This window comes from Delphinapterus leucas, chromosome 4, assembly GCF_059928025.1.
Source record: "Delphinapterus leucas isolate spDelLeu-1000000601 "Yukka" chromosome 4, BTC_Dleu_Yukka2, whole genome shotgun sequence".
Taxonomy (NCBI): Eukaryota; Metazoa; Chordata; class Mammalia; order Artiodactyla; family Monodontidae; genus Delphinapterus; species Delphinapterus leucas.
In genome coordinates, this window is record NC_143132.1 from 45518247 (window position 1) to 45542562 (window position 24316).

At 37.4% G+C, this 24316-nt stretch overlaps 1 protein-coding gene across 1 annotated transcript in view; it reads left to right on the forward strand.

Moving 5' to 3' along the window:
* The window catches only part of LOC111178990 (ephrin type-A receptor 6), a 201620-nt gene that overhangs the window by 78238 nt on the left and 99066 nt on the right, over nucleotides 1–24316 (forward strand).

A 24316-nucleotide genomic window follows, 5' to 3' on the forward strand; every position in this document is an offset into this window, starting at 1 on the left:
TGGCTACTGCTATTCATGGCTAATTTGGGGACACTGGAATTAATATATAGTCTTAAATTTGGAGTTGCAAGTACCATACCAAAAGTGTAGATTTTGAATGGATTAAAAATCTAAGGATCTGCTTAAGAAATTCATTCCTAGAATGCTAGGTTGATAAGAATTTTCAAGGTATATATTCCATATACTGTTTATATCCTTAAAAAAAAAAAAAACCCAGAATTTTCTTGCTGGATGAGAGGAGTAATCCACCCCAGCAATGAGAGTGGTACTAGTAGACATTATGGAGAAGAGTGTTTATCTCCACTGAGATTCCAAAATGTATGGTTTTCCTCTGGACATCCCTGAATTAATTAGTTCTAATACTATCAGTGGTTTATTTAAACAAGCTTGAAGGTCCTACTATTTGTTAAATTTCCACAATTTGTTAGTTCAGTAATGTACATTTTAAATGAATTAATTTATATAAAGAGCTTAAAATAATGCTTAGTACCTACTTGGCTATTATTATTGTTTTCATGTAATAGGAGGCAATGAGTTAAAGTATATTAAGAAATAGTTTTTCAATGGCCATGCTCAAGCTCAAAGGGTTGCCTATTCTAACACTTTGTGAACAATATTTTCATAATTTCTAAGGTGACATTCAGTATTAGGGATAACAGTCCTGGACTTTAGTTTCTTAAATCTCTCAGCAAGGAGGTATATAAAAACATTCCAAAAATGGAAAGCAAAAATTGACAGTAGCAGTATAATCAAAAATTGATAAATCTGCCAATATGGTAGGAATTTCTGATACACTTTCTTTAATAATTGCTAGATCAAGTAGAAAATAATCCATGAGGCTAGAGGGAGTGAGGAATATGATTAACAGATTCTATATTATGGATATATAGATAGAATGATAAACCTAAATTTGCCAAATCACATTCCCTTTTTTTATTTTTATTTTTTAAAGTTATTACAAAATATTGGCTATTTCCCTGTATTGTATTATACATCCTTGTAGCCTATCTTACACCTAATACTTTGTACCTCCCACTCCCCCACCCCTGTGTGCCCCTCCCTCCTTTCTCTCCCCACTGGTAACCACTAGTTCTTTATGTCCGTGAATCTGCTTCTTTTTGTTATATTCACTAGTTTGCTGTACTTCTTAGATTCCACATATAAGTGATATCATACAGTATTTGTCTTTCTCTTCCTGACTTATTTCACTCAGCATAATGCCCTCCAAGTCCATCCATTTATATATAATTTATATATATATATTTATTTATATATATACCTTATATATATATATATATATATATCTCACATCTTCTTTATCCATTCGTCTGTTGATAGACACAACAGGTTGCTTCCATATCTTGACAAATGTAAAAATAATGCTGCTATTAACATTGGGATGCATGTATCTTTTCCAGTTAGTGGTTATTTTGTTTTTTGTTTCTTTTTCAGATATATACCCAGGAGTAGAGTTGCTGGGTCAAATGGTAGTTATATTTTTAGTTTTTTGAGGATGCTCCATACTGCTTTCCATAGTGGCTGCACCAGTTTACATTCCCACCAACAGTGTACAATGGCTCCCCTTTCTCCATGTCCTTGCCAACATTTGTTATTTGTATTCTTTGTGATGATAGCCATTCTGACAAGTGTGAGGTGATATCTCATTGTGGTTTTGACTTGCATTTCCCTAATGATTAGCGATGTTGAGTATCTTTTCATGTGCCTTTTGCCTATCTGTATGTCTTCTTTGGAAAAATGTCTATTCAGGGGTTCTGCCCATTTTTTAATCAGGCTGTTTTTTTGATGTTGAGTTGTATGAGCTCTTTGTATATGTTGGATAGTAATCTCTTATCGGTGATATCATTTGCAAGAATTTTCTCCCATTAAGTAGGTTGTCTTCTTGTTTGATTGATGGTTTCCTTTGCTGTGCCAAAGCTTTTAATTTTAATTAGGTCCCATTTGTTTATGTTTGCTTTTATTCCCTTTACTTTAGGAGACGGATTCAAAAAATATTACTGCCATTTACGTCAAAGAGTATTCTGCCTATGTTTTCCTCTAGGAGTTTTATAGTCTTACATTTAGGCCTTTATTCCATTGTGAGTCTATTTTTGTATATGGTGTTAGAGAATGTTCTAATTTCATCCTTTTACATGTAGCTGTCCAGTTTTCCCAGAACCACAAAGTTCCCAGACTGTCTCTTCTCCATTGTGTATTCTTGCCTCCTTTGTCTAGATTAGGTGACCATAAGTGTGTGGGGTTATTTCTGGGTTCTCTATCCTGTTCCATTGATCTATGTGTCTGTTTTGGTGCCAATATCAAACTGTTTTGACTACTGTAGCTTTGTAGTACAGTCTGAAGGCAGGGAGCCTGATTCCTCCAGCTCTGTTCTCCTTTCTCAAGATTGTTTTGGCTATTTGGGGGTCTTTTGCACTTTCATACAAATTTTAAGATTATTTGTTCTGGTTTTGTGAAAAATGCTATTGGTGTTTCGATAGGGATTGCACTGAATATAGATTGCCTTGGGTAGTATGGTCATTTTAACAATATTGATTCTTCCAGTTGAAGGACTCAGTATATCTTTCCATTAGTGTGACATTTTCAATTTCTTTCATTAGTGTCTTACGTTTTCCTAGTATAGGTCTTTTGTCTTCTTAGGTAGGTTTATTCTTAGGTATTTTATTCTTTTTGATGCGATTGTTTCCTTAATTTCTCTTTCTGATAGTTTGTTGTTAGTGTATAGAAATGCAACAGATTTCATTATACTAATTTTGTGTCCTGCAACTTTACCAAATTCATTGATGAGCTCTAGTAGTTTTCTGGTGGCATCTTTAGAATTTTCTATGTATAGTATCGTGTCATCTGTAAATAGGCAAATCACATTCTCTTAAAATACAAAAATATTAATGAAAACTGACCATGTACTAGGCCATGAAGCAATTTGCAACAAATCAGATTTTTGTAGAATACATTTCTAACCAAAGTACAATTAGCTTAGAGATAAATAGAAAGGTAACATAAAAAATTAGACAGTTTAAAACATAGTTTTAAATAACTTGTGTGTTATTTTTAATGTAATTAAATAACATTTAAATAACTCATGGGTTATTTTAATATAAATGAGAAAATCTCTAGAACTAAATAAAATGAAAAAAACACATTTTAAAACTCATGTGGTACAATAAATGCTGTACTTTAGAGGTAAATACATATATAGCCTTAAAATGCTTATTTTAGAAATGAAGAGCTACTAAAATTAATGAGCTAAGCATCCAACTTACCAATTTAGAAAAAGAGAAATAAAATAATCACAAAGAAACTGGAAGGTAAATAGTAAAGAAAAGATTAAAAACAGTAAATAGAAAACATAATAGAGAAAAAATAAAAAATTATTTTCTTAAAAATGTTAATAAAATTATAAAACTCTGATAAAAAAGATCAAGAAAAATATAAGGTATAAGTAAACAATGTTACAGATGACAAAGGGAAAGATATAGCTACTAATAAATAAATATTTAAAAATCAATAGTAAAATATAAACAGTATGTGGCAATAAATGTAAAAACTGGATAAAGGAGACAAGTTTCTAGAAGACTGTATATTACAAAACCTCAGGAGGAACAAGATCCTATATTGTCCTATATCCATTCCATAAACTGTATCAGTATTTAACAGTTTTTTCCCCACAAAGGAAATTTCGGATCTAAATTTTGAGGGTTGGGGTGCAGTGCAAATTTTACCAAACATGTAATTCCAAAACACATATACAGAAATGCTTTCAAAGAATATTAAAGTTTTATTCCCCAGAAAAATCTGTGGGCTGAAAAAAGTTTGTTTGATTTGTATTTTGGTATTAATGAAATATAATGGTAGGCAGTTTTCTTAGGTTGGATATATCACTGAACAAAAATTATTTCCTCACTTCTTTGGGGTTTGTTTCAATAATAATATTCTAAGTGCTTATTTGTTCAGTTAAGCATAAAGGAGTGAAATTATAACAAATTATAAATGGCAAAAATGTTGCTCTATAATGTTTATAATAATGACTCATATGACATTTGATGGTAAAAACTGTCTTTTAAATAATAATAAAAGAGCTGATTGCAAAGCTCTTTAAAGAGATTTGTTAAGATAAGTTATGTTATATGTAATAGCATGGAAACTGCATATACTATAATAGTTAATCAATAAAGGATCTTAATTATATACAGAAAAATAGTATATAGTATTAGTGCACATTTAAGAAAAATAATATAAACTTTATGCTTAGGAAATAGAGTAGAAGTATGTACACCAAAATGAGGTTGTATTTCAGTTATTTGGCCTATGGATGATAGCTTCTTTCCTTTCAAGTTTTTGCTCTAGCAAATGTTCTCATTTTAATTTCACTGAATTTAGGTAGCATCCTACAATTAATTGGTAGCACTCATAGTTTAATTTGCAACAGTATTTCCTTCCTAGAAACACATATAATAATGGTATATATTGCAATCTAGGACTCAGTGAAAACATCTTCTGAATAAATAAAATAATGAAGCATAAGCTTTTCAGAAGATGAACTATGATGAATGTCTTCTGAAGGACAAAACTTACTGAATAAAAGTTTGCCTAAAATCATGTTCACATTAGTGAAAATAGCGCTTTAACATGAAAACAAACTTTTTAATGTTCATTTTATTAGAACATGCACCTGTTACTATCCCTTGAGAATAAATAATCACATTAAAATGTCTACAATTCTGAATCATGGTTTAATTTACAGAGTCATTACTAATTATGCATATTTTCTTTAAGATAAAATGAACTAATATAGGTTTATTATAAACCTTTGGTATATTAAAGCTATTCAAAGTCTTTATTGCAATTGAAGAATTGTGTAGGGCTTCCCTGGTGGCGCAGTGGTTGAGAGTCCGCCTGCCAGTGCAGGGGACACGGGTTCGTGCCCCCGTCCGGGAAGATCCCACATGCCATGGAGCAGCTGGGCCCGTGAGCCATGGCCGCTGGGCTTGCGCGTCCGGAGCCTGTGCTCCGCAACGGGAGAGGCCCCAACAGTGAGAGAGGCCCGCGTACCGCAAAAAAAAAAAAAAGTAATTTTTATTACAATTTATTTTTTATATATTCATATTTTTTATATTTATATATTTTATATTTATTTTTTATATATATTTTAATATTTTTTAAAAAAATTTTAATAGTAACTCAGGACACTCACTGGCCTTTTTAATCAGAATAATCATCTCTGTAATTTTTGAAAGCTGATTTTTCTCCCATTTTTGAAAACATTTTGACCACTACAGCTGACAGTCTACTAGCTTCTCTTAGTCATGCTTGACTAAACACAAGTCCTCTGCTGTGAATACTGATTATGTTTACTGCCTGACTGAATTCCAAAATGTCTTATTTGTGCTAGTGCAGGAAATCATACATGCTGGGGGAAATGATACTGTCTCACGCTTGCCCACTCAAGTAACACTTGAAAACTTTTAATGTGTACTTTCACATAGAGGATTCAATACTGATAAAGGTGTCTGTCATGAGGATGTCAGTCCAATCGTGCAGTCAGGAAACATTAGACCCATGCTGTTCATGATGATAGACACTGGGGATTAAAAATGAAGACAAAATCCCTGTGCTCAGAATTTTCACAGTGTAATGGAGAAATGAATGAATAGAGATTTACAGCTAATGAGAGAAGTGTTGTTAATAGAAAAATATAAAAGTGGGGCATTGGAGAGTAATAAAGGATCATGCTTAAATGGAGGATATTATCCAGCCTAAAATGGAAACTAATATTTGAGAACTAACTCTTTGCTAAAAGCCATCCATGTATTATTACAAGTTAATGGCTTAATAAAACACAAATTAATTATTTTACAGTTCTGGGAGTCAGAAGTCCAAAATCAGTCTCATTGGGTTAAACTCAGGGAGCTGACAGTGGCTGATTCACTCTGGGCACATCAGGGAAGAATCTGTTTCCTTGACTTTTCCAGCTTCTAAAGGTCTCCTGCCTTCCTTGGTTCAAGTTCCCTTCTCCATCTTCAAAGTCACCAGCATAACATCTTCAAATCTCTCTCTGACTTCTCTTATCTCTGTTTCCATCATCCCATCTCCTTCTCTGACTCTCCCTCCTGCCTCCCTTTTATAAGAACCTTTATGATTACATTGGACCCAACTGGATTGTCCAGGATAATCACATCTCAATCCCTTTTGCTGTATAAGGTAACATAGTCACAGATTCTGTGGATTAGAATGTGAACGTCTTTGGAGCTACTAAATGAATTAAGGGATAAAGACAGAAAAGCAGGTTTTAAGAGATATTATGGTTGAATTGTGTCCCCCCCCAACCCTGAAAATTTATATGTTAAATCCCTATCCCCAATGTGAATGTATGGGGAAATAGGGCTTCTAGGTTTTAAATAAAGTTAAATGATATCATAAAGGTGGGATCCTAACATGATAGGATTGGTGACTTTATAGGAAGAGGAAGAGGGAGAGATCTCTTCCTTCTCCATGGCCTCACCAAGGAAAGGACATGAGGGCACAGTGAGAAGGTGGCCGTCTCCAAGCCAAGAAGAGAGCTCTCAACAGGAAACCAATCATCTTGCACCTTGATTTTAGATTCCCCAACCTTCAGAACTGTGAGAAAATAAATTTCTGTTGTTTAGGCCACCCAATCTGTGGTATTTTTTAATAATAGTGCAAGCCAGCTACTATAGGAGATAATGATAGGATTGACCTTAGAAGACGCCTAGGTAGTTATGCAAGTCTGGAGTTCAAGAGAGAAGTCTGAGCTGCAAGTGTAGATTTGGAACTTAACAATGTAAAGGCAGTAGCTGGTGGTAGTGAAAGATATTACCCTGAGATAGTGTGTGTACTGAAAAGGGATTATAGCTGAGAAAAGAACTATATATTTCTAGTAACACTTCTATCCAATGCAGAGCGCTCAGCAACCTGGTTATGGGAGGAGAGACTGGCAGGTGTTTGAACCGGTCCTAGGTTTCATTTGCAGAGAATGGGTGGCCGCAAGGCTAGTGAAAATATGTAGTAACAGTAGGAGCTGCCAGAGGCAGTGCTAGGTACCTTTACTGCTTATAATTCTGCAAATCAGATAGTCACGTTTTATAGATAAGGGAACGGAGACTCAAAGACATTGAGTAACTTTCTCTGGGTCACAGAGATTTTTGTAAATTAGATTTTATTTCTAAAATGGTCCTTCTGATGGCAGCATAGAGAATAAATTTTTAAAAAGCATCAAGCAGAGTTTTGAAATGCAAATATTTTTTAGTCTAAAGAGCTCTTTCAATCTGCCTTGAGGGAAGAAAGCAGGTGGTGTGAGAGGCCTGTGGTAGAGGCTGATACTGGATTAAAAAAGCGTTCTAGGAGTAGAGGTAACAGTGAGTTTGAAAAGTCAAAATAATATGAATAAGAGTATTCAATAAGTGAGTAATACACTGGACTTTATGATGTCAGAGATAGAGAAAACTTTAATCTTCTTGAGGACAGAGTTATAATTGGGAGTTTGTTTTAGCAGAAAAGAATAAAAACTTGCTCAGAAAGAAAAAGAGGCTGTCTGATGTTTGGAATGTGGTGTGGGAAAAAATGGATAATGCGTTACTGACCTCATTCACTAAAGAAATCCTTACCCCTTGTTTGATAAGGAAGTCATTCTCCTGTCTTAAAGAAATCCTGCTTCCTGGCTTAGGCTTTAAGAACCCAGCAGTGAAGGATACTTAGAATGACATATTTAACATACTCTCTATGGTATCAGTTTAATTTTAAAAGACTCAGTGGTTACATGGAATTTTTCTTAGACTAAAAAAGCTTTGTAAAAATTTACACATTAATCTTTGTCTCTCAAGAAGATAGGTGGTAAGTATTTAACCTATCCACAATGATACTAAAGCAGGAAAAATAATATGACTTCCTCTAATGCCACAAAACAAATTAGTGGTGATGCCAGAAATAGAAGCCCTAACTTGTAAACCTGTCCTCTTCCATGTCTTAGTCGACTCTTCCTATTGACAAGCCTTGTTAAACAGGAGAAGTCTTGCATTGTGAAGTTGAATCAGAAACATTCAAATATCATTTCAACTGGTGTGAGATTATGTTTTCAAAAAGATATTGTTCTCTTTCATATGTGGAAGGTGTGCTGTGTTCTCTTTCATATGTGGAAGAAACCAGACAGAATTAGTCATAAGGATTCTGGTATTTCATCCCTGAATGACAGACAGTGAATGCAATGGGGTGTGTGACCCTTCTGATAATAATAATGGAATTTACCTTAAGACCTCAAGAGACTAATAAATCCCTCTAGAACTGAATTAAAAATCTGTTATATGATTTTCCTCTATGCCTCTTCTTTTTTTACTCCTTATATGACACTTTAAACTATTCTTCCTGTTGCCTGTTGTTAATTTTGCAGTTTGCAGTTAATTTTTTTTTAACTTAATACAGAAGGTATTGAGGTATCTCTTAACTGTATACAATGAAAGAAGAGCAAAAATTGGAAAATTTTTACTGTCTCTAAGATATCCCAACTTTGAGTCTAGAGTTGTGTTTTCCCCACATTCATGCAGCAAATATTAAAGAAGTGCTTATTACGTACTAAGCACTGAGAGTACAATAGGAAATAGAGACAGTTAATCCCTGTGCCATCATGACTTAGATTACAGTTGACTGGATGGAATTAAGGAGAAGTGTTGAAATGGAGGGATAGTTACTAAATGAGTAAACTAATTAAAAATGAATTTCAAAGATAATTTCACATAGTTAAAAAGTGCTATACAGTAAATATGTTATACTAATGCTCTCAAGCCAAAGACACCAGGAACACACTATAGTTGAAAAAGCTGGGTTTATTGCTCATTTCAGCAAGGGAAAACACACACCATGGGGAACTCTAGTGTGTGTCAGTAAGAAGGTGTTAGAAAGAACATATTATAGCACTTGGGCTTTGGTTGGGTGATTTGGCAGGGGGTCCAAGAAAGCAGGAGTTTGCTCTGGATTAAATGCTGTCAGAAAGCAATGGCAAATCTGCAATTGAATATCTGTTCTCATTGCCTCCTATTGGGTGCCTCCATCACGCTGTGATGGCCAAATACACAATGCCTTACATTGAACAGGTGAGATTAACAGGTACTTATTCATTCCATATACTTACAGCCTGGGCGGGGGGGAGGAGGGACACCATATGCCACACAGGGCCACCTGGGCTACACTTGGGAACCCAGTGGACAACCAGGAGCTGTGGGAGACAGGCTTTGTAGTGTCAAGAGGGTAGGGTACCCCCGATACCCTCAGCAGGATGTGACTGGCTTGCTTGAATCATTCCCCAGGCTGGCAGGAGAGTGAAACCTGTCACTCAGGGATGAGGAGGAACTGCATCTTATCCGTTTGATAAGGCGGGTTGTTTGGCCTTATCTGTGGGAGCAGAGTGAGGAGAAGAACCCGTGGTAAAGCCATTTGAGGCCCTCCCTGTTCCCCCGTCAAACAGCACATAATATTGGTCCTTAGTTTTAGGACTTCTACCATAGTATCTCAGTGAGTCTTATCTACAGGGAAGGGAGACTAGAACAAGAATAAGGTTTTAATTGGCAGAGAAGTAGCAGTCACTCATTTTAGCCAAGAGAGGAGATGTTTAGTATTTTGGGCAATGTGGCCTTGCCTTTTTTCTGTGCTTAGGCAAAATTATGCAGTAGCCTTGCTCCGTCTCATTTTATTGTGTCTCAGAGTAACCTGGTTGAGGTTGAGGTTGGTATAATGTCTGATAGGAGAATAACATAGCCTAGCTCTGAGAGCGAGGCCGGCTTCTGATTGTAGAGCTGCTATTGTTTTCTGTCTCATTTGGAGGGACCTGATGTTGGTGGGGGACTAAATGAGATGGGTTCATCAGAGTAAGTTTCTGAAGAGGGGAAAGCTTGGCATTTGCTGCTTATATGAAGCCATCACGTAGAGAAGAACTGAGCAGGGTGGAGACAAGGGAGGAAGGGGAACAACGTGTAGAGAGCGTTCCCGTCAGAGGGAAACAGCAAGTGTGATGAAAGAGGCATGTCATTACACCTGAGAGGTATGTTTTATTTTATTTATTTATTTTTTAACATCTTTATTGGAGTATAATTGCTTTACAATGGTGTGTTAGTTTCTGCTTTATAGCAAAGTGAATCAGCTATACATATACATATATCCCCATATCCCCTCCCTCTTGCGTCTCCCTCCCACACTCCCTATCCCACCCCTCTAGGTGGTCGCAAAGCACCGAGCTGATCTCCCTGTGCTATGCGGCTGCTTCCCACTAGCTATCTATTTTACATTTGGTAGTGTATATCTGTCCATGCCGCTCTCTCACTTCGTCCCAGCTTACCCTTCCCCCTCAAAAATAATGGTTCTGAAGAACCTAGGGGCAGGACAGGAATAAAGACGCAAACGTAGAGAATGGACTTGAGGACACGGGGAGAGGTATGTTTTTAAAAACCGTCAGGAGCGTGGCTTTCTGCTTCAGTGACTCTCAAGGGGTTGGAGGTAAGGGAGTACCAGAATCTCAGAACAGGGGGAGCAAACTTTCAGAAAGCCTCCAGGGGATGTTGATATGATAATCCTCCAAGACAGATTGTCCCTTGTTTCCTCTACCCTCCTCCACAGTTTTAGTTAAACGATATAGGCTTTAGTGGAAAATCCAATTCTAATTGATAATTTAATATGACCCTATATACCATACAACAAAATTGCTTGTCCAGAAAGGTTTTAACACCATCCAGGGAGAGAGATGGGATTGTTAGCAAGTGCGTGGGCTGTCAGTGGCAGAAGATCAATTATCCTAGATATATTTTTCTTGACTCTCTTGAAACTAGATAGACTGTAGTGATTTTTCCAGACCATCTAATATACAACCTATTTAAGCGAGGTCTCCATTTTATAGTGAAGGATTCCTAATATATGGTTTTATCATTCTATCTACCTGTGCATATCCAGTTGATGTGTTTGAACACTATACAATAGTGACTTTGAAGACATCATTGTTACTCACTGGGAATTTAGCATATTAACACAAGTATTAACAATGATAACTATCTCAGACCGCAGAGAATAGTGATTATAAGCATAGACTCTGGAGCCAGATTGCCTAGATTCAAACTACAGCTCTACCATTTTGTAATTATGTTACCATGGACAAGTTACATAGCTCATATGCCTCAGTTTCCTCATCTGTAATGTGAAGATAATAACAGTACCCACCTCAAAGGTTTGTTGTCAAGATTAAAATATTTTTTAGGTTTTTAGGCCTGGCTCATGATAAGCACTATATAAGTGCTAGCTTTGTAATAATGATGGTGACACTGTGTTGGTAAAGGGAAGAAAAAGTATTTAACACCATATTCCTATAGTTGATGAGTTAATGATGGACTAAACAGTATATATACAATTTCACATTTTATTAAGGAATAAATTCTCTTACCTATGATTACATACAGGGCCTCCACTCTTGCTACAAGGGCAATCATATAATGGATCAGTCTTTGGCAATATTTTAAAATATGCTTTAATTTAAAATATTTTTCCCTTTCTGGCTGATTTGTCTGATTCATCCAGGCTTACCACAGATAAGAGTTTTAATATATTCTATGACTGAATTTTTTACACTATGCCTAAAGAATGCACTAGGAGTCTCAGATCTTTAATTGAGGCAGCCATATTTAGTGTCATGGAAATAAGTGTGATAACAGCTTGATCATGCAAAGCTTGACATGAAGAAAATACCTGCCTGGTGTTAATAAGATTACATGAATTTCACACAACAGAAGACCAAAGTAAATTGCCACTCTGCCTCTCTTGATAAAATACCAACAGAGTTTGCTATTCATTTCACTATATTCAAAAGTTTATTTGAATTACTACGAAATGTTAACAGAAAATCACTTGCAATCTGGGCTCATGGCAGGTGAGAGGTTTTAAAATATTGCTGAATCTTTATATGTACTAACAGATTTATTAAGGCAAAATAAAAGAAGAAACAATATTTGTTTTGTTCTAGATATTCATTAAAGCAAACCAGAGTGATCTGAACAGGAATTTCAAGTATCTTAGTAGGCCTGGATATATCGGACATTAATTTAAACACATACATATACCTTTACTCTCAAGGTTCACAGCCTCAATAGAAAAATGTTGAAAATTTCTATCATTTGCCAATTTTTTACGTCTAAGAGAAAATCTTTAAAAAATTAAACACATTACAAACAAAACTGGAAAACTGGGGCTTCCCTGGTGGTGCAGTGGTTGAGAGTCCGCCTGCCAATGCAAGGGACAGGGGTTCGTGCCCCGGTCCGGGAAGATCCCACATGCCGTGGAGCGACTGGGCCCGTGAGCCATGGCCGCTGAGCCTGCACGTCTGGAGCCTGTGCTCCACAACGGGAGAGGCCACAACAGTGAGAGGCCCACGTATCGCAAAACAAACAAACAAACAAACAAAACTGGAAAACTATGGCTTCTTTCTCCTGTGAACATAAGAACATTTAACTTCCAATAAGTTGAAAGCATCATTAAGTTAAAAAAAAAAAACTATTCTTGTTTTGATGTCAAATTATGTAAGATTTCTAAAACCCCAATATCACATACACTGAACTTAGGGACCACATTCTAGTCAGCATTTTTTGTTTGCTTGTTTGTTTATTTTTTTAACTATATATATACATATATATATGTATGTATGTATATATAAAACTTGCTAGACTGCTTTTTATTTCTTTTTTTTTTTAAACTCACCACCTTTCCTAAACATCCTATAACACCAAGAGTTCCTTATAAGAATCAGAGTTTCACTATAGTTATGTAGGCAACACAGGAAAATACATTGTGGAAATCAATCAATCACAGTTTAAAAATTAATGAATTCATTCAAAAACATTCACTGAGTGCCATGCCCACTGTGTGTCAGCACTGTATTAAGTGCTGGGGATACAAAGACGCATAGGGCAGGGACTTTGTCCCCAATAAGCTTTCGTACTGGAAGGAGAAAGATGGATGTTGATGGGAAAACATGTATGAGAGCCTTCTAGCATCTATGCAGCAGGGTAACAAGGTGAGGGAGGGGGGTGATGAAGTAGAAAATGGGTGGTAGGTTAGAAAAGATTTGTAATGGAAGAGGCACCAACTTGTTCCTTTTGAATTTGTGTTCCTCTTAAATGACAGAAAAAGGTAGTGAAAGAATCAGAACTATCTGGAGTTGGAAATAAATTAGTACTGTACTCCTAAAACTCGTTCACAGTTACTTTCAAAAGATTGTCACAGTATAGTAAGTCTTTGTTTTGGGATAAGTCTTTCTAATAGACAAAGCTAATTTGCTTCAGGAAACATTTGCCATGGTGAGATATAAACTTGATTGCATCTCTTTCCAAAGGCAAGCCACCAAGGGAAGATGCCATCCTCGAGTTAAGTCATTTTACTACCTATAATGACATATTACTGGGGTGTTTATAAGTTGTCTGCATAAAAAAGTTTGGAAAAGGGCCCCAGCTGAGGTGGGTTTATCATGAATTCAATGAAGCTTAGGCTTCAGGGCTCCTCACTTGCAGAGGTCCCTTCCAAGGTCTTGAGAGGGGTCCTAGCGATTTTTGTATTTATAACTTTGCATGTTTTTATTAGATAGGATTTTCCAAAGTAGATGAGGTTCAGGCCCCACAAAACCTTGATTCATCACCGGGTTTCAGGTAATTATAAGTCAGTAGCTTTCTTGAATGAAGCCTCTGTGTTATTGACAAATATCAGGTGAAGTAGTTAGCAGTGTGGTAGTCTATTTTAAATCCGAAATCTACCTCAAAGATGAGCCAAGAGCTTATTAATTAATAAAGTACCACTTTTTGAATGGTGGTAGTAATCACATCTCTTTCAGATAAAATCAGGAATGAAATATATTATGGAAAACCAGCAGTGGTTGATAATCCTAAATGTTAAGTATACTTTTTTTTCTGACTTTAAAGTGTTTCTCCTTCATTCACCTATGCAGGTCCAGACTGATGGCTTATTTTTAAAAATTCTTTTAGTCACTTCATTGGTTCTAACAATACAAGCTCCATGATTTTAGAAACTGAAGGACTCTACAATGTATAAAGGCTATATAACTTAACCAAACAGAGCACATTCACATGCTGGCTTACCTGTGGTACATCAATATTGTAACAAGAACATAAGCACTAGGAGAGAATAAGAGGAAAATCAAAGCCTTATCCCTATTGAATTATTTACCCCATTGTTGAGAATATCAATGAGGGAGGTGTGGCCACACTATGAAGGCAAATTGAGCTGCGGTCACAGAGCTGCCCTAATGCTCCCCCAGTCAACTAGCATTGGTTTCCTTTAGATAGCTATGTACACACAAAAGCTGACACACTTCAGGGTGCTGTCATCACTTTTTGCTATGTACTAGAATCCTGGCAGCTTCTCAGATTTAGAAAGGCATAAACCCTAAAAACAAACATAACATGAGTCTGCCCTTTGCCGTGATTTAGAGTGGCTGTTTTATTTGTAATAGTTCAAAATTTTGAGATTGTCATACCTAGCAACTACTATACTTTTCTTCTGCCAACTGCATCTTATTCTTCCCACTTGTAGTATTTTCTCCCATTCTACATGTTTTTTCACTTTCTTGATAGTGTCCTTTGAAGCACAAATCTTAATTTTTATAAAATCCCATTCATCTATTTTTCTTTTGGTTGTTTGTGCTTCTGGTATTATATCTATGAAACTGTTGTCTAATGCAAAGTCATAAAGATTTACTCCTGTGTTTTCTTCTAAGAGTTTTATAGCGTTACTTCTTACATTTGGATATTTGTACCATTTGGAATTAATTTTCATATATGGTGTGAAGTGTAGGAGTCCAGCTTCATTATTTTGTGTGTGGATGTACAGTTGTCCCAGCATCATTTGAAAAGACTGTTTTTTCCACATTGAATTGTTTTGGCACCCTTGTTGAAAATCAATCGACCATACATATGAGGGTTTATTTCTATACTGTCAATTCTGTTCCATTGATTTACATGTCTGTTCTTATTCCAGTACCACACTGTGATTGCAGTAGCTTTGAACTGAGTTTTGAAACCAGGATGTGTGAGTCCTCCCGCTTTGTTCTTTACCAACATGGTTTTGGTTATTCTGTTTTCTTGATTGCCATATGAATTTTAGAATTAGCTTGGCAATCTCTGGAAAGAAGGCAGCTGGGATTTTCATAGGAATTGCAATGGAACCATAAGTCGATTTGGGAAGTAGTGACATTTTAATAAGATTATCTTCCAGTCCATGAATCCGGCATGTCTTTATATTTATTTAGATCTTCTTCAATTTCTTTCAACAGTTTTATACTTTTCAATGTAAATCTTGCACTTACTTGGTTAAATTTTTCCCTAAGTATTTTATTTCTTTTGATGCTGTTACACATGGAATTGTTTTCTTAATTTCATTTTTGGATTACTCACTGCTGGTGTGTAGAAATAATATTGATCTTATATCCTAGAACCTTGCTGAACTCATTTATTAATGTTAACAGTTATTTTCCTAGATTTCCAGGAATATGTCTTGTGGTCTTCCAGTTTCCCAGGAATACATTGGAACATTTCAAAGTCTTTGTGGACATCTCATTCCTCAGCTTTTCTTTTTAAACTTTTCAGTTGGGCTGTTTTTTGCCCCCAACTGTTATCCATTGCCTCATGCAACTGCCATGTTAAAATATTTGCCTGAAAATGTTTTCCAGAAATGACCCGTGAGGAAAAGCTTTTCTTACTAGATAGCTCTCAGTCAGGTCAAAGGCAAGCCTTTCAAGTGAGGTCTTCCAGGGAACCACCAGACATGTAAAACAATGACATTTCTTTGGGAATGAGGCTTTGAAGGCCCTCCCAGTCCATGCTGCTCCTTCTGGTACCAGGGATGTGGGCTGTTTTTCAAGGCTACCACTGGCATGGAGAGCAAAGATCAAGGACGAGTTAAAGCAAAACAGATCTCATTGTTCTTACAGAAATTAATTTGTTTTCCTTGAATAAATTGCTCCCCAATTTGCTACAAGCATGTTGGTTAAATTTTTTTTTAACATCTTTATTGGGGTATAGTTGCTTTCCAATGGTGTGTTAGTTTCTGCTTTATAACAAAGTGAATCAGTTATACATATACATATGTTCCCATATCTCTTCCCTCTTGCGTCTCCCTCCCTCCCACCCTCCCTATTCCATCCCCCCAGGCGGTCACAAAGCACCGAGCTGATCTCCCTGTGCTATGTGGCTGCTTCCCACTAGCTATCTACCTTACGTTTGGTAGTGTATATATGTCCAGTCCTCTCTCTCGCTTTGTCACAGGTCACCCTTCCCCCTCCCCATATCCTCAAGTCTGTTCCCTAGTAGGTCTGTGTCTTTATTCCTGTCTTATCCCTAGGTTCTTCGTGACATTTTTTTCCCTTAAATTCCATATATATGTGTTAGCATTTGGCATTTGTCTTTCTCTTTCTGACTTACTTCACTCTGTATGACAGACTCTAGGTTTATCCACCTCATTACAAATAGCTCAATTTCCTTTCTTTTTATGGCCGAGTAATATTCCATTATATATGTGTGCCATATCTTCTTTATCCATTCATGCGATGATGGACACTTAGGTTGTTTCCATCTCTGGGCTATTGTAAATAGAGCTGCAATGAATATTTTGGTACATGACTCTTTTTGAATTATGCTTTTCTCAGGGTATATGCCCTGTAGTGGGATTGCTGGGTCATATGGTAGTTCTATTTGTAGTTTTTTAAGGAACCTCCATACTATTCTCCATAGTGGCTGTACCAATTCACATTTCCACCAGCAGTGCAAGAGTGTTCCCTTTTCTCCACACCCTCTCCAGCATTTATTGTTTCTAGATTTTTTGATGATGGCCATTCTGACCGGTGTGAGATGATATCTCAATGTAGTTTTGATTTGCATTTCTCTAATGATTAATGATGTTGAGCATTCTTTCATGTGGTTGGTATATCTTCTTTGGAGAAATGTCTATTTAGGTCTTCTGCCCATTTTTGGATTGGGTTGCTTATTTTTTTGTTATTGAGCTGCATGAGCTGCTTGTAAATTTTGGAGATTAATCCTTTGTCAGTTGCTTCATTTGCAAATATTTTCTCCCATTCTGAGGGTTGTCTTTTGGTCTTGTTTATGGTTTCCTTTGCTGTGCAAAAGCTTTGAAGTTTCATTAGGTCCCATTTGTTTATTTTTGTTTTTATTTCCATTTCTCTAGGAGGTGGGTCAAAAAGGATCTTGCTGTGATTTATGTCATAGAGTGTTCTGCCTATGTTTTCCTCTAAGAGTTTGATAGTGTCTGGCCTTACATTTAGGTCTTTAATCCATTTTGAGCTTATTTTTGTGTATGGTGTTAGGGAGTGATCTAATCTCATACTTTTACATGTAGCTGTCCAGTTTTCCCAGCACCACTTATTGAAGAGGCTGTCCTTTCTCCACTGTACATTCCTGCCTCCTTTATCAAAGATAAGGTGACCATATGTGCGTGGGTTTATCTCTGGGCTTTCTATCCTGTTCCATTGATCTATATTTCTGTTTTTGTGCCAGTACCCTACTGTCTTGATTATTGTAGCTTTGTAGTATAGTCTGAAGTCAGGAAGCCTGATTACTCCAGCTCAGTTTTTTGTTCTCATGATTGCTTTGGCTATTCGGGGTCTTTTGTGTTTCCATACAAATTGTGAAATTTTTTGTTAGAGTTCTGTGAAAAATGCCACTGGTAGTTTGATAGGGATCGCGTTGAATCTGTAGATTGCTTTGGGTAGTAGAGTCATTTTCACAATGTTGATCCTTCCAATCCAAGAACATGGTATATCTCTCCATCTATTTGTATCATCATTAATTTCTTTCATCAGTGTCTTATAATTTTCTGCATACAGGTCTTTTGTCTCCTTAGGTAGGTTTATTCTAGATATTTTATTCTTTTTGTTGCAGTGGTAAATGGGAGTGTGTTCTTGATTTCACTTTCAGATTTTTCATCATTAGTATATAGGAATGCCAGAGATTTCTGTGCATTAATTTTGTATCCTGCAACTTTACCTAATTCAAAAATTAGCTCTAGTAGTTTTCTGGTAGCATCTTTAGGATTCTCTATGTATAGTATCATGCCATCTGCAAACAGTAACAGCTTTACTTCTTCTTTTCTGATTTGGATTCCTTTTATTTCCTTTTCCTCTCTGATTGCTGTGGATAAAACTTCCAAAACTATGTTGAATAAGAGTGGTGAGAGTATGTGACCTTGTCTTGTTCCTGATCTTAGTGGAAAGGCTTTCACTTTTTCACCATTGAGGATGATGTTAGCTGTGGGTTTGTCATATATGGCCTTGATTATGTTGAGGAAAGTTCCCTGTATGCCTACTTTCTGCAGGGTTTTTATCATAAATCAGTGTTGAATTTTGTCAAAAGCTTTCTCTGCATCTATTGAGAAGATCATATGGCTTTTCTTCTTCAATTTGTTAATATGGTTTATCACATTGATTGATTTGCATATATTGAAGAATCCTTGCATTCCTGGAATAAACGCCACTTGATCATGCTGTATGACCGTTTTAATGTGCTGTTGGATTCTGTTTGCTAGTATTTTGTTGAGGATTTTTGCATCTATGTTCATCAGTGATATTGGCCTGTAGTTTTCTTTCTTTGTGACATCCTTGTCTGGTTCTGGTATCAGGGTGATGGTGGCCTTATAGAATGAATTTGGGAGTGTTCCTCCCCCTGGTATATTTTGGAAGAGTTTGAGAAGGATAGGTGTTAGCTCTTCTCTAAATGTTTGATAGAATTCGCCTGTGAAGCCATTTGGTCCTGGGCTTTTGTTTGTTGGAAGATTTTTAATCACAGTTTCAATTTCAGTGCTTGTGATTGGTCTGTTCATATTTTCTATTTCTTCCTGATTCAGTCCTGGCAGGTTGTGCATTTCTAAGAATTTGTCCATTTCTTCCAGGTTGTCCATTTTATTGGCATAGAGTTGCCTGTAGTAATCTCTCATGATCTTTTTTATTTCTGCAGTGTCAGTTGTTACTTCTTTTTCATTTCTAATTCTATTGATTTGAGTCTTCTCCCTTTTTTTCTTGATGAGTCTGGCTAATGGTTTGTCAATTTTGTTTATCTTCTCAAAGAACCAGCTTTAATTTTATTGATCTTTGCTATCGTTTCCTTCATTTCTTTTTCATTTATTTCTGATCTGTTCTTTATGATTTCTTTCTTTCTGCTAACTTTGGGGGTTTTTTGTTCTCCTTTTCTAGTTGCTTTAGGTGCAAGGTTAGGTTGTTTATTTGAGATGTTTCCTGTTTCTAAAGGAGGGCTTGTATTGCTATAAACTTCCCTCTTAGAACTGCTTTTGCTGCATCCCATAGGTTTTGGGTCGTTTTGTCTCCATTGTCATTTGTTTCTAGGTATTTTTTGATTTCCTATTTGATTTCTTCAGTGATCACTTCGTTACTAAGGAGTGTATTGTTTAGCCTCCATGTGTTTGTATTTTTTACAGATCTTTTCCTGTAATTGATATCTAGTCTCATAGCATTGTGGTCAGAAAAGATACTTGATACAACTTCAATTTTCTTAAATTTACCAAGGCTTGATTTGTGACCCAACATATGATCTATCCTGGAGAATTTTCCATGAGCACTTGAGAAAAATGTGTATTCTGTTGTTTTTGGATGGAGTGTCCTATAAATATCAATTAAGTCCATCTTGTTTAATGTATCATTTAAAGCTTGTGTTTCCTTATTTATTTCATTTTGGATGATCTGTCCATTGGTGAAGGTGGGGTGTTAACGTCCCCTACTATGCATGTGTTACTGTTGATTTCCCCTTTTATGGCTGTTAGTATTTGCCTTATGTATTGAGGTGCTCCTATGTTGGGTGCATAAATATTTACAATTGTTATATCTTCTTTTTGGATCGATCCCTTGATCATTATGTAGTGTCCTTCTTTGTCTCTTCTAATAGTCTTTATTTTAAAGTCTATTTTGTCTGATAGGAGAATTGCTACTCCAGCTTTCTTTCGGTTTCCATTTGCATGGAATATCTTTTTCCATCCCCTTACTTTCAGTCTGTATGTGTCTCTAGGTCTGAAGTGGGTCTCTTGTAGACAGCATATATATGGGTCTTGTTTTTGTATCCATTCAGCCAATCTGTGTCTTTTGATGGGAGCATTTAGTCCATTTACATTTAAGGTAATTATCGATATGTGTGTTCCTATTCCCATTTTCTAAATTGTTTTGGGTTTGTTATTGTAGGTCTTTTCCTTCTCTTGTGTTCCTTGTCTAGAGAAGTTCCTTTAGCATTTGTTGTAAAGCTGGTTTGGTTGTGCTGAACTCTCTCAGCTTTTGCTTGTCTGTAAAGGTTTTAATTTCTCCATCAAATCTGAATGAGATCCTTGCTAGGTAGAGTAATCTTGGTTGCAGGTTTTCCTCCTTCACCACTTTAAATATGTCCTGCCACTCCCTTCTGACTTGCAGAGTTTCTGCTGAAAGACCAGCCGTTAACCTTATGGGGATTCCCTTGTGTGTTATTTGTTGTTTTTCCATTGCTGCTTTTAATATGCTTTCTTTGTATTTAATTTTTGACAGTTTGACTAATATGTGTCTTGGCATATTTCTCCTTGGATTTATCCTGTATGGGACTCTCTGTGCTTCCTGGACTTGATTAACTATTTCCTTTCCTATATTAGGGAAGTTTTCAACTATAATATCTTCAAATATTTTCTCAGTCCCTTTCTTTTTCTCTTCTTCTGGAACCCCTATAATTCGAATGTTGGTGCGTTTAATGTTGTCCCAGAGGTCTCTGAGACTGTCGTCAGTTCTTTTCATTCTTTTCTCTTTATTCTGCTCTGCAGTAGTTATTTCTACTATTTTATCTTCCAGGTCACTTATCCGTTCTTCTGCCTCAGTTATTCTATTGATCCCATCTAGAGAATTTTTTATTTCATTTATTGTGTTGTTCATCTCTGTTTGTTTGCTCTTTAGTTCTTTTAGGTCATTGTTACGTTTTTCTAGGTCATTGTCACGTTTCTTACATTTTGTCTATTCTATTTCCAAGATTTTGGATCATCTTTACTATCATTATTCTGAATTCTTTTTCAGGTAGACTGCCTATTTCCTCTTCATTTGTTAGGTCTGGTGGGTTTTTATCTTTCTCCTTCATCTGTGGTGTGTTTTTCTATCTTCTCATTTTGCTTATCTTACTGTGTTTGGAGTCCTCTTTTTGCAGGCTGCATGTTCGTAGTTCCCGTTGTTTTTCGTGTCTGTCCCCAGTGGCTAAGGTTGGTTCAGTGGGTTGTGTAGGCTTCCTGGTGGAGGGGACTAGTGCCTGTGTTCTGGTGGATGAAGCTGGATCTTGTCTCTCTGGTGGGCAGGTCACGTCTGGTGGTGTGTTTTGGGGTGTCTGTGGACTTATTATGATTTTAGGCAGCCTCTCTGCTAATGGGTGGCTTGTATTCCCGTTTTGCTAGTTGTTTGGCATAGGGTGTCCAGCACTGTAGTTTGCTGGTTGTTGAGTGAAGCTGGGTGCTGGCGTTGAGATGGAGATCTCTGGGAGATTTTCGCCGTTTGGTATTATGTGGAGCTGGGAGGTCTCTTGTGGACCAGTGTCCTGAAGTTGGCTCTCCCACCTCAGAGGCACAGCACTGACTCCTGGCTGCAGCACCAAGAGCCTTTCATCCACACGGCTCAGAATAAAAGGGAGAAAAAGTAGAGAGAAAGAATTAGTAGAAGTAGGAAGAAAGAAAAAAAGACAGAAAGGAAGGAAGGAAGGAAGGAACAAAGAAAGAAAGAAGAAAAGAAGGAAAGAAGGAAAGAAAGAAAGGAGGGAGGGAGTGAGGGAGCGATGGTGGGAGGAAGGAAGGAAGGAGGGTAGGAAGGAAAAAAGAAAAAGGAAGATAAAGTAAAATAAAATAAAGTAAAATATAATAAAGTTATTAAATCAAAAAATAACTAAGAAAAAAATTTAAAAAAAAAAAAGGATGGATAGAACCTTAGGACAAATGGTGGAAGCAAAGCTATACAGAGAAAATCTCATACAGAAGCATACACATACACACTCACAAAAAGATGAAAAGGGGAAAAAAATCATAAATCTTGCTCTCAAAGTCCACCTTCTCAATTTGGGATGATTCGTCATCTATTCATGTATTCCACAGATGCAGGGTACATCAAGTTGATTGTGGAGCTTTAATCCATTACTTCTGAGGCTGCTGGGAGAGAGTTCCCTTCCTTTTCTTTGTTCTCACAGCTCCCAGGCTCAGTTTTGGATTTGGCCCCGCCTCTGCGTGTAGGTCGCCGGAGGTCGTCTGTTTTCGCTCATATAGGACGGGGTTAAAGGAGCCGCTGACTCGGGGGCTCTGGCTCACTCAGGCCGGCGGGAGGGAGGGGCACGGAGTGTGGGGCGAGCCTGTGGTGGCAGAGGCCAGCGTGACGTTGCACCAGCCTGAGGTGCGCCGCGCGTTCTCCTGGGGAAATTGTCCCTGGATCCCGGGACCCTGGCAGTGGCGGGCTGCACAGGCTACCCAGAGGGAAGGTGAGGAGAGTGACCTGTGCTTGCACACAGGCTTCTTTGTGGCGGCAGCAGCAGCCTTAGCTTCTCCTGCCCGTCTCTGGGGTCCACGCTTTTAGCCGCGGCTCGCGCCCGTCTTTGCAGCTCCTTTAAGCGGTGCTCTTAATCCCCTCTCCTCGTGCACCAGGAAACAAAGAGGCAAGAAAAAGTCTCTTGCCTCTTCAGCAGCTCCAGACCTTTTCCCGGACTCCCTCCTGGCTAGCCGTGGTGGACTAACCCCTTCAGGCTGTGTTCACGCCGCCAGTCCTCTCCCTGTGACCCGACCGACCGAAGCTCGAGCCTCAGCTCCCAGCCCCCACCCACCCTGGAGGGTGAGCAGACAAGCCTCTCGGGCTGGTGAGTGCCGGTCGGCACCAATCCTCTGTGCGGGAATCTCCCCGCTTTGCCCTCCGCACCCCTGTTGCTGCGCTCTCCGTGGCCCCGAAGCTCCCCCACTCCGCCACCCACAGTCTCCGCCCGCGAAGGGGCTTCCTAGTGTGTGGAAAACTTTCCTCCTTCACAGCTCCCTCCCACTGGTGCAGGTACCATCCCTATTCTTTTGTCTCTGTTTTTTCTTTTGCCCTACCCAGGTACGTGGGGAGTTTCTTGCCTTTTGGGAGGTCTGAGGTCTTCTGCCAGCGTTCAGTAGGTGTTCTGTAGGAGTTGTTCCACGTGTAGATGTATTTCTGGTGTATCTGTGGGGAGGAAGGTGATCTCCGCATCTTACTCTTCCGCCGTCTTCCCCTCATCCTGCTTTTTATTTCTAATGGACATGTTTACACATAATTTAGGAAGCAAAGTTTTGGCTTATTTCCTTTCTAGTTTTTTTTCATTTAGAAAAACATCTTAACATCTAATTTGATCCTCTACACTTAAACTTACATAGCATCGAGCTACTGGCCAGAACTGCTAGCTAATAAACCAACTGAAGATATTTTAATTTTTATTTCTTTCACCTTTCCAAAGATTTATATAACTTAAAGCACATAAATAGTACTTTACAGTTTGTAAGCACTTTTATATGCATTATCACTTTTGATCTTCCCAGTTTCCTTATGGGGAAGGAACATTATAGAATTACAAAAGGTTTCATTATTGTATTCACTTATAGATGAATAAATTGGGGATCAAGCATCATGCTTTTAAGTAAATGCAGGGAATTGACCATAGAAAAATTAAATATGAAATCTCAAGCTTTATTGAATTTACTGCATTGCACTGAGAAGTCTCTGACCGTCCTTCCCTCAATAACCCCTCTAGTCAACCTTGTCTCCTTACTTCCCTACGTCCATGTCATTCTCTTTACTGTTTCTGACCGTTGAAACTTCGTCTTTACTTCCCTCACTCCATATACTCCTGTCTGGAATGTTGCTGGTTTTCTTGAATATCTGAATCCTAACCATCATTCAAGGTCCAGCAAAAGTTTCCACCTCCTCCAGGAAGTCTTGCAGCTCCCATTGTTCTTACTTAAATAATACAACATTTGCATGGATTGGTTCTTAGGTTCCTAAGTGTTTCAATGTTTCATCTAAATTCTCCTTCTAGACTATAAGCTACAAAGAACAAAGACCAGCTCTTATACTTCTTTGAAATCCACAGCACTCTAGCACTGGATATATATGTAGTAAATTCATGATAAATATTTGGCTGTTTTTTAATCTATCCATTGGAGCCATTGCTGAACTGTAGATAATCTTACTGTATTTGTATTCAAACCATGTGACATGTAATTTAACCTGTGTGAACTCAACTATAATAAG